The 18187-nt window shown below is 46.8% G+C and overlaps 1 protein-coding gene across 1 annotated transcript in view; it reads right to left on the reverse strand.

Moving 5' to 3' along the window:
• Csmd2 (CUB and Sushi multiple domains 2) overlaps nucleotides 1–18187 on the reverse strand; it is a 573936-nt gene that overhangs the window by 194554 nt on the left and 361195 nt on the right.

Raw genomic sequence — 18187 nt, forward strand, 5'->3', positions numbered from 1 at the left:
GAGGTCAGGAGGTGACCCCCCCCATATTTTGCAGGGGTCTCTGAGGGCTGGCATTGGGAGCATTTTCTTAGTCTTTAGAGAAATAGAAAGAATGAACGACACCAGGGTTGGGCTGGACTGGCTGAGCTCAAGGCTGTAGGTGGGAGGCATGCTCGCTTCCATGCTGGGTATAGCATTGAAGTGTCCATTTGACAAAAGGCAGATATAGCAGAGTTGGGTTTTTTATTATTATTATTAGTCTTTCTCTCTTCAATATGTCCATCCTAGGCAGCTTTCGCTGCCCTTGGTCCCTTGTGCTGGGGAAGAAACCGTCATTCAAGCAGACTTGAAGAGGCATAGCCTTGACCCTTCTCAGCTTGGTTTGTAGTAGGAGAAAGGACATGGCTTACTGATAATGGGGTGACAATCTCCCAACAGAGAGGGCCACGTCCACCTCTTCCCTCTAAATACCTTTGCTAGGAGAAGATTCATGTCACGTCCACAAGGATTCCAACCCCTTCAAACTACAGCCACACTATGCTGATGATGCCATTATTTCAGAGGCCAAAGCTTTTGAGGAACAGGGTAGGGACCTGTGACGGGGTCTAGAGGCTCTGCTCACTTCCTGTCATCTCTCCCGCTCTACTCTTAAGGATCCACTCTGATGGAAGTCTTGAGCCATCCTCACGCCACTCCCTAACAGACTCCACAAGGAGGTTGAGGGAGAACACGGCAATGCATGGAAAAGCAAACCAACGTACTAAATCAGAACTTAAAAGGAAAATGGCAGGGTGGAGAGAAGAAAGAACTGCAATAGCTATGATAAGGGGAACATTTCACTATTGAGCAGAAGTTTTTCCATTACTCTGGGAGTGTCCCCAAGTCAGGCAAAGAGTATACTCAGAGGATTTAGATGAGAAATTAGAATCACTGTGCAAATGTAGTACACACCGCTAGGGAAAGCATAAAGAAAAAAACCCATTAAAAAATCAACATCGATGAGGCTGTATAGGAGCTCACACACGCAATCATTGTGCGCTGCCAACTAAAGACGCCGTCTTTTTGGAAGGGAGTGTATGATCTCTTAAGAGTCACAGACTATGCCACACTCCAACTCTGTAATCTCTAGGAATTAATTCAAAAGAAAAAGAGACACGGGGACAAAGATGTTGATAGTGACATAATTCTATCACAGAGGAAAAATGCCAACCACCTATATGTCAGCCCAATAAAGGGAAGTAAATTATAGTCTTTAATGTGGCGCGGTGCGAAGGTAATCATTAAAGTGATAAATACGACCCTGTGGAAAGAGTGCTAACTATCATTTTAAGTAAAATAGTGGGTCATAAAATTATACATGTACTTTTGATGATAGCTATTAAATGCTTGTTTATATATGGGTAAAGATTGGACAAGAGCCCCCAAATAAAAACTGTATTAGGGTTGTAGGTTTCTGGGTGACTTCTTTCCAAATGAAATTACATTTAATTTTTTTGTGGCTGCAGGAATGCTGCAGGCTCACTGTAAACAAACAACTCCAAAGAGGTAAAAATGAACACAAGCCACTGTGTAAGTTCCCTTTTAACACTGACATGTATCCACGGTGTTAACGATACTGATACTGAGGGAGCTCGGGAAGTGGCTCAGTTGGTGAGCGAGTCTCACGAGGACCCCAATTCCATCTCTACCACCCATATGAAAAGCTGGGTGTAGTGGTGTGTGTTTGGAGGTGAAGAGAGGATATCTTCTGGGGTTTGCTGACCAACCAGCCAAGCCTGATCAGTGAGCTCCAGGTCCCAGGGGGAGACCCTGCCTCAAATAACAAGGTGAATGGCACCTGAGGAATGATACCAGAGCTTAGCCTCTGGCTTCTACACATGTATGCACATGTGCACGCACACCCACCCACCCACCCATACATACCCACAAACTGATGCACCACTACACAGATACCAACATGCATACACACTCCCGCATATACACATACCAATAATACTGATGCTTGGATGAATCTATGTGAGTTACTAATTAGAATAAAGCAAGATGAAAAATAAAATCAAGTTTGCTAAATTTAAAAGATAACAAACACGCAGAGGAAGCCCTGAGTCCATGTGTGGGGTTTCGGGCTGGTTCTGCCTGCCCCACCCACGTCCTTTTCTGAAAGAAGTATGTCTTTTCCAGCCTCCACTGGAAACATTCCCATTCAATTCAGCAAAAGGGTCCTGGGCCCTAAGATCCAGCCAGTTCATCCTTGCGATCACATTATTGCTTAAGTATAGAAAGAATCTGTGCCGGGGGAGAGAAGGGCATAAAAACGCTTTCAGGCAGTACAAGATAAAGTTGATAGTGGTGATTATTATATATTATTGAACATTTACTAAGTATAGACACTGTTCTAAGCACTTCCATCAAAGACTCAATTTAGCCATCACAGTAACACCACAGGGTGGGTACTGTTACTAACCTCATTTAAAACTGAAGCCACCGAGTCACAGAGAGGGTCAGCAGCGGGCCAAGGCCACACTAGCCCATGAATGGCAGGGCCAACCTTCAGCTGAAGCGTTCTGACTCCAGGAATGAAGCTCATAGCCACCCCTTCAAACTCTCTCCCACTATGAATCAAAGAATGTTCACGGGGTCTGAGTCTGCCAGCGGAGTCCTTGAGGAAGGTCCTCACATCTGTAGGACATCTGCCTGTCTACCCCAGGCATGACGTTAGCACTGAATTGGGCTAACCAGGGATGTCCACACACAGCCATGCTGTCTCCAGATTTGGGTGAGTTCAGAAGGAGCATCATACAAATGATATCCAAAGGTAATGACCTTCGAGACAGACAGGAGACAGTCACATGGTCTGTTAAAGAAGTCTAAGATGGACTGAAGACAAAAACCAAACCAAACCAAACCAAACCAAACCAACAACAACAAAAAAAAACCCAAACCAAAACAACAACAACAAAACCCAAACCATAATTTCTGACAAAAGATGAGCTGGGGTCCAGGAAGCATGGGCATAAGCAGACTTGCTGTGGGAATTTAATTCCCAGCACCAGAGCCTGGCATCACCACGCTGACACTTGACTCTTTCGTCTATGCAAAGGTACTCTTTTGCCTTGTTTCTCCATGGTGCTGGGAAGTGAACTCAGGACCCCTCACATGCTAGGCAGACATTCAACCACCAAACTACATCTCTAGCCCTTAGGGGAACCATCTGGGACCCCGACGGCAGTTACATGAGACAGCTTAGCTTACCTTGCCAATCATTTTGACACTTGTCAGTGCATTAGAGACTTTCTCTCTTCACTCAATACACAGCCCCAGAAGATGTTTCTCAGAGCAGAAATCGTGTCCCCTTGATTCTCTTAACTTCTAATGGCTCTCATAGCATCTGGCACACAGTAGGCACTCAACTAACGCTTACTGAATTGAATCAATGAGCTCATACACCCTGAGAAGACGGTGACATCAGGACATCCGCCTCACAAGTCCATCCCATTCCCAAACTCAGGCAACTGGATTGACCAAACTCTGGAAATAGATGGGTACCTGAGTCAACTCAGGAACCCAGTGAAAAATAGTGTGGAGTGACCCTCAAGGATTTCTCTGAGACAGGGTACAAACGTGGACCCAAGTAACGCAGGGTGCAATCCATCTGAACTGTTACAGCCAAGATAAGAGAAAACTGCTTTCAGATGTCAAGGGTTTCAGGAATGTAATAGTCACATAAATATCATAAAAATGCCACTTGGAGGGTTTTTTTTTTTTCCCCATACAATGAAGAGATGAATCAAAGTGAAGAATTCAAGTACCAGCAAGGTGTGGTTCATAACAAATAAAAAGTCAGCAAAGAACAAATACAGTAATGAATCTGGTAACTGCTATGAAGGTGGTTGTAAAATGGAACGTGAATGTAACAAATGTTCCTTGGAAGAGAACACATACAATATCATTCCAGTCAGAACCCTTGGGTAAAATATTTCAGATTCTACCGATACCATGGGGAAAGGTGGAGCGCGGAGAGATGCTAATTTCCTCATCTTGCAAGAAAGTCTGTTTTATAGTTTCTGTGGTTAATTAGAGAAATATAGGTTAGAGCATGTATTTAAAGATGTTAAGTGTAATTAGTAATAGAATATGAAGTAGCTTATCTTCAAAATTACCGAAAGGGGAGAAAGCAAAAGCAATCAATTTAGAAAGAAAAAAAAAAAGTAGAATTCAAAGGAAAAACCACAGATGTTTTAAAGAGAGGAAATGCAAAGCAGCCTGCTTTAAAAGGAAGACAAAATGTAATTTGTAACAACAAATGTGGACAGGTTTACCTGCTAGTAAGACCAGTCCCTCAACTGGGGATGAAAAACACGGCCAAGATAACGTGACCCGGAGCAGTGACAGGAAAGGAAGGCCTACCCAGCCTTTACCCTGGAAGAGGGTTCGGGTTCACCCAATGCTTGGGTCCCCAAAGACCGAGTTCAGTTGGTTGAAGGAGTCCAGACGTCAGGGCGATCTTCAATAGCAGCCTGGGTTTTAAAGTCCCTGGGGCTGGAGGAATGGCTTGATGGGGAAACTGCCTGCCATGCAAGGGGGGAGACTGGAGCTGAGATCCCAGTATCCATAGACAAGCCAGGCCCAGCAGGCGCTCGGGGTGGGGATGGGCAGGTCCCTGACGCTCATTGGCTGGCCAGCCTAGTCAAATCAAGGAACTTAAGGTTCAGGGAGAGGTGTTGTCTCAAAAATAAGGCGGAAAGTGATTGAGGAAGACATCTGAAGTTGACTCTGGCCTCTATGAATGTGTACCTGCACACATCCATGTACACCCCCCCCACACACACACAGCTTTAAATTTAACACTCAGCTCTCCGCTGTTATGTTACTCCTGGCTCCTGATCCTTCTTTAAGGTCAAGAGCCTTCTGGAGAGCTCCCAAGACATTTCTCCTCACACTCTGAAAGAGACAGGGCTGATTAACTGACACTATTAGTGCAAGAATATGGCCTTTCAAAGCTCTGTCTTTCAGCTCTGAAGACGACCCAAGCCTGTCCCAGGGAAGGCAGGCAGAGGAAGTGTCCTCTGCTCCACAGGGTTCTACCCTTCTGGTTCTGGAATATCACACCTCCGTTACATTATCAGCGAATGGGAGGAGCTGGTTTCTCAGGGTCCTGGAAGAGGACAAGTACCGAAAAAGAGCTGGATGGCATCGTCTCCAGCAGCCACCCATCTTAGAAGAGGGAGAGACGGGGACCCTCCGCCACCGCCGAGTGGTTACCAGGTTCGGTTTGAGAACCTTGTCCTTGAGCAAAGCTTTTATGTCGGAGCGCTCTCACAAGGCCTAGACTCGAGAAATAATAATGGAAGAAAACTCATTAACAACTAGGTGGGTAATTACTGTACATAACCAGAATTTACTATTGATCTTGAGTGGGGAATATGAGAGGCTTGCTAGAAAATTCACCATGCTTTCCTTCTGGTGTCCTTCTGCTAGCTTTGCTGTTTTCAAACTGCCAATTAAAATGGATGGCTGACAAAGCCAAGGTTGCCTTCACTAATCCTGACAAAGACTTAAAGGCCAAAGATGATATTCACAGAGCGGGTGGGAGGATTCCAGAATGAAGACATGTCGGTTCCGATTTTGTGTGCCCCCAAGGCACTGATAGAGACAACACAATAAAATATCTAAATCTGAGGACCAAAAAAAAAAAAAAAAAAAAGATAAAGATTCCATAGGTATAATGATGAGTGTGTATTAGATGATGCTCTGTGGCTTTTAAACAAAACCTTTTTGTGTATTGGAAACAGGGTCTCACACATGCCAAGCTGGCCTTGAACTCCCTACACGGCCAAGGATGACCCTGAACTTGACCTTCCTGCCTGCATTGGGAGGCGTGTGCGACCATGCTTGGTTTCATTTGTTTTTCTGATGTGTGGCCTTGCTCATGTAGCCCTCCCTGGTCTACTATGCTACTTGCTATGCAGCCCAGGTTTGTCTAAAACACATGGTGATCCTCCTGCCTCAGCTTGCTAACACTTCACACAAGTTTGTGCCCTGATGTCTCCTTGAAAAATGACCTTTCTCGATGCCCAGAGAATATTGAAAACATGGACCTCATATTAGACTGCAAGGCTAGTTCCACAAATCCAGGCACAGAACAAAACCTATTGTTTGCAGGGAGGCAAATGTCACCGTGGCTAAGGGCTTGTCTGTGCATCCTTTTGGCTGCTACGCTATCCACAGGACAGTGAGTGACATTCAGCAGGTGCTCCATCACTCCATCCAAATTCAAAACTCAAGCTCAATGGGAGCAACTCAGAGGCCACTGCATAGCCAAGTGTAGAGCCTGGAAGAAAGGCCTGTGACATTTACCTCTGTTCTCTGATAACGTCACGAAGTCAACAAGGAGGGAGTAATGAAAAATGCCCACTTTCTTGGAGCCTTCAAATAAGCTTCTGAGTTCAGAGGGGAAAGAAGGACTGAGCTGTGAACACCAATGCCTCTGTGGTGCTGCTGCTGGCCCAGTGCTGAAGGGAAGCGGTGGCTCTCACAGTCTTGCCCATGAGTGAATAACAAAGAAATAAGAAGGAAGTGAATGTTTCCATTAAAAGAGTTACAAAGAGAATAAGTAAACAGAACTATAAGAAGAAGGGAGAATAAATTCAGAAGAGTTGAGAACAGGGGGAAACGGTTGGCTTCTGACAAAAACATTTCTGGCTGATCGACTTAAAAACATAGAGTGCAGTCTATATGTTCATATGGGTCCATACTAGCATGTGTGCATGTGTGCACACACAACACACACACACACACACACACACACACACACACACACACACACACACGTTTAAATACATAGAAAGTGAAAGAAGAGGCGCTAATAAAATTAAGGTGATAATCTAATCACAAGAGATAGGACTCAACTTATTAATAAATGCACAGCTGTGACACAGCAATGGGGGGGGGTCTCGCAGGCAAATCTGAATAACCAAAATGAATATGAAGGAAAGATCTGGAGGAGTGTGGAAACTGCTTAGTGGGTGGGGCAATTTCAAGGCCGGCGCTTCACAGTGTCAGCCACATTAGTCATATCTGAGCAGTTTAAACTGACCCTGATGCAAGATTCCCATGACAATGTAGGGGTGAGGCGTATGCTCATTCCCGCCTCCTCACACATGCCAGATGCAGTGTCCGCAGTCCACACTCAGCCCGGGAACACAACCCTGGTCCAGATAATTAAATACAAGGCCCCCACCCCCAACACACACACACACACACACACACACACACACACACACACACACACACACACCACACACACACACACACACACACACACACACACACACACACACATACACACACACACACACACACACACATGCACGCAGGTACAAATCAGAGAAACAATACTCCAGTTTAGAAAGAGGTGACATTGTCAAGGCCACAGTTATCCTGTATCATAGTATAAAGTGAACTCAACTCCAGGTAAGATCCACATGGATTATTTATTCTGGAACTTATAAAAATGTTTCACCTGTTAGAATAAACATTAAAGTAGCCAAGCTCTCTGAGACCAGCACTGGTGCCATACGAGGTGCTCACTGGCATTTCAAGAGTGTCGTCACCTCACTAAGAGTGTCCTTAACAGCAGTTGCTGAGGGGGAAAATGTTAGGAATCATCCCATTTTACAGACACATAAGCTGAGGCTGAGAGTTCCAGTAGCCTGCTCATACTCATACAGCCTTCATGAATGGGGCTGGAACAATGAACTCTGTCATGACACCCGATTCCTCCCAGTGGTGGGGAAGGCTTGTCATGGCAGACACTGAATTTAATGTATTAACACTGGTTATAAAGCCACAATAAAAAAAAAAAACCTGAATGAGTTGATAACAAACCCAAGAGCGATGTAACTGGATAAAGGAAGTCCACAAATAGAGTGTAGGAATGGAGCATGCAACCAGGGGGGTTTCAGGAAGACAAGATGCCAAGACAAACGGCTAATCAGTTGTTTTTACAGCGGCTCCATATCTCACTCTGTGCATCACAGTAACCCTAGAAGAAACTATGAGAAGACCCTGCTCGCAGGGGTGGGTGTTGAGGAAGAGGATTTTGTTATCCTGAGATGAGAGGCCCGAGAAGACAAGGCAGAGGGGCCTGGCTGTGTCTGTTCAGAGGCAAATAATACAAGGAAGATCTGCGTAAGTTCCGAGATGGGAGAGTAATTTCTGAACCTTATTCCAACGTCAGAAATCATAAGAAACAATTATTACTTCATATGGAAGAAACGGGAAACTTTCGCATTTCAAAAATGACTATAAACAAAAGCTAAATGGTGAGGAACAAATGGAGGGAAAAAATCCATGTGTTATCGCAGCCAGGCACTCACTCCACTTCGTATACAAAGAACTGCAAGTCAATAAAAGAGATTTGAAACAGAAATACTGGCCAAGGAAGTTAAAAGGCAGCTCACAAAAGAATAAAGCCGGCCAACGAAGAGATAGAAAAATGTACATCATCATAGAAAACAAAAATGCTAACTCCTGGCCGGGCAGTGGTGGCGCACGCCTTTAATCCCAGCACTCGGGAGGCAGAGCCAGGCAGATCTCTGTGAGTTCGAGGCCAGCCTGGGCTACCAAGTGAGTTCCAGGAAAGGCGCAAAGCTACACAGAGAAACCCTGTCTCGAAAAACCAAAAAAAAAAAAAAAAAGCTAACTCCCAGTTGTTGCACCAACATACGAGAACACATCAAGGAACTCTGCAGGAAAAATAAGAAGGGCTGGCGGGGCCGAGGTAGGTAGCTACGAGCAAAAAGGGAGAAACTGAGTGCACACCTCATATGGGCAAGAAGGCTTCCAGGAGGAGGAATGTTTTACTTCTTTGAGACAGTCTCGTGTAGATCAGGCTGGCTTACATTTAGCATTTATCAGGGGATTGGCCTGACTTTCTGATCCTTCTGTTTCCACCTCCTCAGTTCTGGAATTCCAAACCTGCACTATCATACGTTTTATGTGGTGCTGGGGACTGAACCCAGCATGTCACTCATGCTGGGCAATCACCCTTCAGAGCCATATTCCCAGGCCCTAGAGAGGCACTGTTTTATTCATTTTTTATTTGTTAGTGACACTAAATGTATTTGAAGGTCTTGAAACCTTAAGCCTCAACATAGGTCTGTTAAATCTTTTTATCTTAATTTTTAATTACATATATATGTGTGTGGTATGTGCATGCATGCAGGTGTGCACAGAGTCCAGTGAGGTTGGATCCCCTGGAGCTGGAGTTACAGGTGGTCGTGAACCGCCTGTGGATGCTGGCAATTGGACTTGGGACCTCTCCAAGAGCAGATGCAATCTAAAGTGCTGAGCCCCTTCTCCAGCCCCAAATCCTTTACTTGAAGTATAATCTATAGCAGTATTTTGATGAGAAAAATGCTGGATCATCTCACACAAAAGAAGGGAAGGATGGAGACGGGGCTGGGGGGAGATGCTATGGGGCTGTAGCCTTGGTGTCTTTAGCATTAGAAGTTGAGTGTGTCGTCTGGGAGGCAGAAGGCAAGGTCATCCTCAAGGACATTGTGAGGGCTAGGGTGGGTTTAGGGGAGCAGAGAATGCTCACGGCAGTTCCCACAATCCAGTGGAGAACACAGATGGATTGCTGGGCACTGCTGCAGACCTGACTGACGTTGGTCACTGTGAACTTAGAGCAATGCCAGTTTCCATGCTTGGGCGATTTTCTGCAGCCCTGCTCACCAGAGCACAAGTGGTCCAATCAGGGCCTTCCTGCTTCATCGTATGTCTCCTGAGCAGCAAACTGAGGCCATCTCTGCTGATTGATAGAGTGGTTGAGCTTCAAGCAGAAGGCTTAAAAACCCTCCTGTTTCTTTTGCCTTATTCTGACGTGTGTGTGTGTGTATACATATACATGTGCATATGTATAAATATATACATATAATAAATGTATATATGACTTTATTTCATTTTTAAAGAGAAAGCCTCGTGTAGCCTTGGCCTGGAACTTGCTATGTAGCCAAGGATGATCTTGAACTGATTCCTCTTCCTCCACCTACTTCGTGCAGGTACCCACAACCTTGCCTGGTTTATGTGGTGCTGGGGATTGAACCCAGGACCTCACATATTCTAGGCAAATACTCTACCAACCAATGTAGCTAGAGTTTTCCTGCCTGGCCCACAGTCAGGACAAATCTCTCTCACCTGCCAGTCCCACAGCCGCTCAGACCCGACCAAGTAAACACAGAGACTTATATTGGTTACAAACTGTATGGCCGTGGCAGGCTTCTTGCTAACTGTTCTTATAGCTTAAATTAATCCATTTCCATTAATCTATACCTTGCCACATGGCTCGTGTCTTACCGGCATCTTCACATGCTGTTTGTTATCGTGGTGGCTGGCAGTGTCTCTCTGACTCAGCCTTCCACTTCCCAGCTTTATTCTCCTCCTTGTCCCGCCTATACTTCCTGCCTGGCCACTGGCCAATCAGTGATTTATTTATTGACCAATCAGCAACACACTTGACATACAGACCATCCCACAGCAAACCAAGCAACATCCCCAGTAGTCAGTGTTTGCTAATGGGCCCCTCAAGTTTTCTTGATACCATTTCTGGTGTTGGAGCTTGCTGAAAGTTACCATGCAACTTTGTTAGCTCTAAAGAAGCTGTTCGAGGCCAGTCCCCTGGCGGGGCTCATCTTTATCCTAAGACTAACTTCAGTCTTTGTTCCCTCTGAGAGTACCAGGGATGCCTTCTAGAAATATACACATTGCCAGAGAAGCCACCCAGAGAGATGGACAGTACTGGCTATTTCCTGAGCACATGGGGTGTCCCATCCATGCATACTTGCCAGAATCTTACTCCAAAGTCACAGATTGTACTCAAGATTTTCTATTTGCTTTTTTCAGTCCAAGCCTTACTGCTTGGCTAGGCAGTGTTTGGACACTGGTGACCAGACTCATGGAGCTGTTTATTCCCTTGCTTCTGAAACACTGCTTGTCAGCTGTCGACTCCACACACTCCAGATCTGACTTCTCCATCCGACTGCTCCTTCCGACTCGCTAGGAAGTTTCTTCTTCCCCCTGACTCTGCTACCTTGCAATGCTCAGGGCTAATGGTCCGTTGTGGGAATTCTGTCACCAGTCCAATAGCCAACCGAAAGGAGCTTCAGGGTTAAAGAGGTGAAGTTTTCTTTGGGAATGGTCATGACCCAAATATAGGCAGGACTGAGAAATGTGCAGACTTTTTGGAAGAAGGAACGCATGGCCAACGTGAGCATCGGAGCAGCTGGTGACCCGGTTCGGATTCCCCATTCTGTCTTGTGAAAATTGTGCATGGATTTTGCTTGTTAATGAATGGTAAAGTAATCTTTTGACTTCCTTTATCATCTGGTGCCCAATGTGGGGTAGATCTGCTGTATTCATGACTCCTAACCTGTCCCTGTCTCACAAGATGTGGTCTCTGCAATGCTTCTACTGAGCTTGAGTTTCAGTGGAGTGGTGGCCCCTGCTGAATGCCACTCACTGTCCTACGGGCTGGCTTAGCAGCTACAAAGATGCATTATCAAGATCCTTATCGGCAGTGATAGTTACCTCCTAACAGGGGACAAAAACCCAGGACTGGGCAAAAGGGAAAAGGAGGAAAGGAATGAGGTAAGCAGCTTTCAGTGGGGGGACTGAGATGGCCTGTCTAAGGTGGTGGCCTTTGAACTGTGGCCTGATGCTAAGGAGCCAGACATCCCCAGGAAGATTACTCCAGTCAGAAAGAACTGTAGGTGCAAAGGCCTGAGGGAAGAGGGCATTGAGCATGGCATATGTGAGGGACAGGGACTCCAGAACAGCATAGTGTGGTAGTTAGTGGAAAGGGAACATGTGGTGAGCTGCAGAAGATGACAAAGGACTGAAGGGTCATAGGAAGGGGTCTGGACTGTATTACAGGGACCGAAGGAAATATGCCCCAAAGTAGACTCCTCGTTCTCCCAGATGTAAAGACTTAAAAGATCTCTGGAATCAGGAAACCCTCAGACTCACGCTGCAGCCGGCAGACACACTCCTACCTGCCTGTTTCCTGTCTCTACCAGGGTAGCATTTCACCGGCGCCTCAAATGCACAGCCAGAACCACATTTGTTACCATTCTCCAAATTCTCCTTCAGGCCTTTGCACCTACAGTTCTTTCTGACAGGAGTAATCTTCCTGGAGATGTCTGGATCCTTAGCATCAGACCACGGTTCAAAGGCCACCAAATCCTCTGTGAATGACAACTCCAGGGGCCCAAGCGAAACACACTAGTGACTTCTCCTTTAGGCCACAGCCCAGTGGTTCTCAACCTGCGGGTCACGACCCGTCAGGGTCGAATGGCCCTTTCATAGGGGTTGCATATCAGATAGTATGCACATCAGATATTTACATTCTGATTCATAAAAGTAGCAAAATTACAGTTATGGTGTAGCAATGAAGATAATTTTAGGTTGGGAGTCACCACCACCTGAGGACCTGTATTAAAGGGTCACAGCATTGGGAAGGTTGAGAACCACTGTCGTAGCCCATCAGTGACTTTCTTGAGTTGCTTCACTGCAGCATCTCATGTACCTGTGACATCTCTATCACACCCCCAGAGGTCGAGCCCCCTCCCCACGCTACACTTCTCCACTCTCACACTTCAGACCTTGCTCCCTCTGCAATCCATCCTCCATGCTGGCACCATCTGGACGGTCAGTTTTGTACACCACAAACTCTGTTCTCTTCCATACTTGTTTGGAGCGCTCTAAAGACTCCCTGCTGCCTAGAGGATGAAGTCTAGACTCTTCAAAGGGCATAAGACTCACAACGATGAAAAGCCAAACACTTTGATCTTTATCCTCCTGCCCGAGTGAGCCCCACATTCCAGACAGACCTCAGAACTGGAAGCTCTACAAATGTGCAATGCTCACCCTCTGTCTGCTTTTTTCCCCTCCAGGCTATTTTAATTTTCTAGAATGTTCTTTTTCTCTTGTTCACCTGTAAAACGATTAAGCATCAGTTCCAGAGAGTGATGTGGGTCCTGCCCACTCCAAATTTACCTTTCCTAACCGTAGTCATCGAGTCTATAGATCAGGCTCACCAACCCCGTGCCTATGACATCCATAGCTACAACTCCAGTAGACAGAGGCTAAAGAGTCAAATCCTGCTCTCATGGGCTCCAGATGGCCCAGTATCTTCCAAACCAAATCCATTCCCACTTCTACCATGTTGGCTCCATCTATATCATGACACCCACAGCAACACCACTAACAGTCACGATAAAGAAAACAGGAGTCGAGACTCCCAACCCATCTGCAATATGGTTATCACTGGGGAGACAATGGTGGCCGAGACACACACAGTTCTGCCTTCCGTTTAATGCAGTAATCACCGTATTTTGTAATGGATAGTGCCATTTCTTCCCTGTCCCCCACTCTACATTCTGATGGACAATACCCTCTTTTCTACTGTAACTGACCGTGTTTTGGGTCCGTGATGGATTTTAGAACATGGAATTGTACATGAACATGACCCAGACATTTCCAAACAGAGGCTCTCAATGCTTGGGGGGTGGAGTGGGGTGGGGGAGTTGGTTCTGCCCCCTGATTACCTCCTGCTGTAAGAGCAACATATTCTAATCATAGGCTGGTCCCTGAATGAGATGCCACACAGGGCCCAGCAGAACCTGAGTTCATACACAGGCCTCATGAACCTTGAGACGCTGACTATCACATGATCTGGTGACTTGGGGACTGATGATGTCACAGATAAAGCTGACTGCTATACTTCTGGAAGGCGGTCTGAGGAGAGTAAACGGTAATGGAGTGCTCTTCTGGGAAAGCTGGCTAGAGAAGGCCTTTGGGAGGGTCCAGATAAGGGACAGCGGGAAGGGGCCAGTATTGGGAGGGTCATTCAAGCGAAAAGAAGCTTGAAAAGAAGCTCGGGTAGGAAAGTGTTTTGAGGGAAAGAGGGGTGTGGTATAAGGGGGAAGGGGTCATTACATATGGGTTCCTAGCCCCCTTCTTGCTCAGGATATCCCTTGGCATCCAAATTGCCTGCTTGGCATGGAGTCTGTTGAGCTAGGGTGGCTGTGTATTGCTCAGACCAGGAAACTTGAAAAAAGTGAAAGGGGGGTACCTAGAACAAAAGGTTCTGGGATTTCTCCTAAGCAAATAGGGATATACAGTCACCCCATTTCTCAATCCCTTTTACCCCAGTTGCCAGTTACCCTTCATCCTGTGGCAGTAGTGTACTGGTCCATGTTCCTCACTCACCACTCACTTCCAGCCCTACACTGAAGCTTTCCAGTCGCATCTGGCAATTAGGTTCTCACCCCTCATAAATGGCAGCTTGTTTCTTTGAGACTGGCTAGGTTCTGGCTGTCAGACATTTGTCCCTTATCAGCACTACCACTAGGGTATGACCTGGGATTATCCTGAAGGTGGCTGAGGGGGTGGGGTGGGGGTAGCTTCTTGTCACATCTGCACAATCAAACCCACCCAGCCAGTCCTGATGCTTATCCTAGCCTCCAGCTGCCCAGCATGGCCAGCCTCCCAACTCCACTATTCACAGCTTTTCAGATGCTGCCTGAGGCTTTGTGTTACTAGCTAATAGGACAAATTCCGGCAGCCTGTGAGGGAAAGCATGGAGAAGGTCCCTTGATCAATATGCCTGGCTAAGTAGCTGAGTCTGAGTTTTGGGAGCTCAGTTTGTAGCTTGAAAGCAGACTGCAAATTCTTTGGTGAATTACATGGAGCTAGTCCCAGCTACCATCTCAAGGTGGGGCAGGTGTGAGTCCTAAACAATTTGGGTGTCAGTTTTCCTGTTGATGAACTGGGAGGAGAGGTATGCATTTTACGACAACTGAATCTGTTTTCAAATGTATAAGAAACTGTTCAATGACTTCTAAGCTGTAGCTTTGTTGCAAAGACTCAGTACACTGGGGCTTGGGCCACAAAGGGCAGACTGTGTCTGGTGCTTAGGGGGATAGATTCAGTTTCTGGAGTGTGGTTCAGGTCTGCGGCTCAAGGCACGGTCTTCCCTCACACTTCCACTCAGCATCTCTAGTGGTTCAACCAAGATTGTCCAAGCAAGGCAATGAGAGACATAGGCCTCCCATGCTCCCTGTAATCAAGCCAGACCCCAGAATCCAGGATTTTCACTCTCCTCCATGGGTGGACAGGTCAATCCAGATCTAGAAGATTCCAGATGAACCCACTTACAGGGACGGTGCACCCTTTGGTGAGCACCTATGATGTGAGGGATGCTCGGCTTCACTGGGGTGATAGACTACATAACCGGAACTGAAGGGATGTGTATTCTGAGTCTAGATTCTCCCGTGGGATTCTGAGGAACTGAGATAACATGGGATAAAATATGGCACCCAAATGACTCAGTTTTTCCATGTCCCCAGCAATAGCTGCTTACAAGTATTTCTCACCCCCATGAGGTCCACAGCTACTTGTGCCCAGCCTTCAAGAACTCTGAGTGACTCTCAGAGGTTTCTATCTTTGTCACATGGGCAGGTGCCAGCTGTCCTTCTGGGGTCCCTCCAGAGTTAGCTTTAGTTCCTATTATCTTGAGAAGGCAGGCCTAGGATCAGCTGAGGAGAAAAATACCAGTCTATCCAAGAGTAGATGCTATCTCCTGAACTCAGGAATTCAAGAAAGGGTGTGGCTCCATCTCCAACAGCTCAAAGGGTGCTGTAATCCCAGGCTCCTGTGGCTCTGAGACCTTCATGTCTGTCCTCATCCCCAAGTGCTGAGCTCTATCATCGTCTGACATCTTTCCTAAAGTAGTTTCAGCAGGGCACCTTCATGGGTCTGGAGACAGCCACATCCAGTCATGCCTCAACCTGCCACCCACTGAAGGCTGATGAAGAACATGAATAGCCATTTAGCATGATCATGTGGAAGTGCATTTACCCCCAAGGCTGTCACACAGAGGCACACACAGCCTGAGGAGTCTTGACCTTTAAGGCCTTTGTGGAGCCTTACCAGAGTTCACACAGAAGGCTAGCAGCCCTGCTGTGGAAACCCCTTCCCTTGACCTCCCTACAAGATGGCCATTAAACATAAGAGTTGGAAGGACAACCATACCCAAGGCTCCCACAGAAAGGTGAGTCGAGCCTTCTTGAGTACCACAGAGCCTGAAGAAACCCACAGACAAAAAGGTTGTAGTTATGTCCCAGGCTGACGACAGATTCTCTAAGGGGCTCAAAGAACAGGGAGGGGGTACTAACAGACCGTCAAACTCCAGTCCCAATACGGAAGCTGGGGGAACAAATGCTGGTCTGTGCAGCTCGGCAGATGCCTCCACAGCTCTCTGAGTCAGATGGGGCAGAGCTCAAGGTGGAGGCACACCCAGATTTCTGGGCATTTTACAGAGAGAAGAGGGCTGCTGACTTGATGTCACAGCTGGAGGCAGAAGCAAGAATGACGGTGGTAGCCCATTGGTCCACCAGTCCAGGTGACTGACCACGGCTGGACAGCCACAGCCTGGTCAGTTTTCCCAGTCCCTGTTGCACCCAGGTGCTCCTTCTAAAAAGTCTAGACCAAGATTTGGCTTCAGCCACATTCTCACTGTAGTTCTGGACAGATGCCGGGGTTGGAAGAGACTGCAGTTTTCACTGTGCCATAATCTTCCAAGAAGACGTTTGGGGAAGTTGCTGACTGGAACATGTTTCCTCCCTTCCCTGTGACCACATATATCATCTGAATAATTTGGAGATGACTTTGTCATAAAAACATGTGCTCCCCAAATAACCAAGAGCTCCTCCTGGAGGACCATGTGAGAACCATCCCCCCTACTCCCACTGCACGCACAACACTCAGTGAGCAGAGACCATCCCCCTCCCAACCATTCTGTTACATTTAAGTGACAGGAAAGCCGAAAATCACTACAAGATGTGAGGTCCAAGTATGGTGTCAATCCTCCTGTCCTTGCTAGGATACCAACATGCAGGCTAATATTCCATAGACTCCAGGAGTTCATGGCCACTATGACAGCTGAAGCCTGGCCAGTCCCAATGTCTGATCCTAATATGTCACTTCATGTGCCACGGTGGCACACCTCACATGCTGCCATCTCATAGTGGAACCAAACATCTCAGAAACTTCAGAAAAAATCCCTAAGTGGTTGGCACACAGTAGGTGTTCCGTGTTAGTGGTTCAGAAGTCTTAATATTAGGTTACATAGGAACATTCTAGAACTATAATTCCTGGGCCCAGTGAACTAGAAATTTCTGAGAAAGAGGCCAGGAATTTTGTATTTTAAAATGTCCATGAGTGATGTTAATGACAGCTAGGTTTGGGTCTGTTTTAGACTGAGCAGAGCCACCCAAGACACCTCTTTAACCCACAAAGCATTTATTTAAACAACAACAAAAAAAGTAGTGAGTGTAACAAGCGATATGCAGAATCCACACTGTCCTGGTGCCACGTCCTTGGACATTCTAATAGAATGCATGCTGGGAGCATCCACCAGGAGCCTTTGCCTCCTCTGCTCCTGGCCAGCTCCAACTTCATACCTATAATCCACAGATCGAATGTTTAGAGCCAGATTCTACGCCAAGCTTACATTGACTAGACTATTTCATTCCCACAAGCCAGTGACTGAGGTGTGAGATGGCCCCAGAGTCAGCATCTGGTGGATGTTGGGGGAACACAACTTACCCATAGGTCCTCTGACTGTCCCTCTCTTCATGACCCTTCCTCAACACTATGTCCCAGCTAGTACTGGGTCCCCTGAGCTGGTTCTTGGTTTCTTCTCCAGTTTCTGCCCTCAGCAATGTACTTTTCTGTCACTGTGGTCCCCTGCCTGGTAGATGGACACACGATGCAGGGGTGGACTCTTACCCAGAAGTCTCCTCTCCCCATAACACATCTGCCTATTCCAACACAAAGGTAATGTGATTACGGGTCCCACCCAGCCTGGTTCCTGACAGTGTTGACTCCTTGACAATGCTCGCAGTGACCAGTGTGAGCCAACTCTTTACCCAGAGTCAGTTCCTTCAGTCTTGGATTTTCTCAGCTCTGTCTTACCCAGGTTGACCCCAGGGCGCCATGATGCTTCACAGCCATGTCCATCATGCTGTGACAAATACACGTCCCACCTCCTGTCTCTCTGGTGGCCCACTTGTAGAACAGGCCGCTCCCCACCCTACATATCACCAGCAAGGCCAGGCCACACGTTCTTAGTAGCCAAGTTTTT

The sequence above is a fragment of the Peromyscus californicus genome, unplaced genomic scaffold (assembly GCF_007827085.1).
Source record: "Peromyscus californicus insignis strain IS unplaced genomic scaffold, ASM782708v3 Scaffold_5__1_contigs__length_169319896, whole genome shotgun sequence".
Lineage (NCBI taxonomy): Eukaryota > Metazoa > Chordata > Mammalia > Rodentia > Cricetidae > Peromyscus > Peromyscus californicus.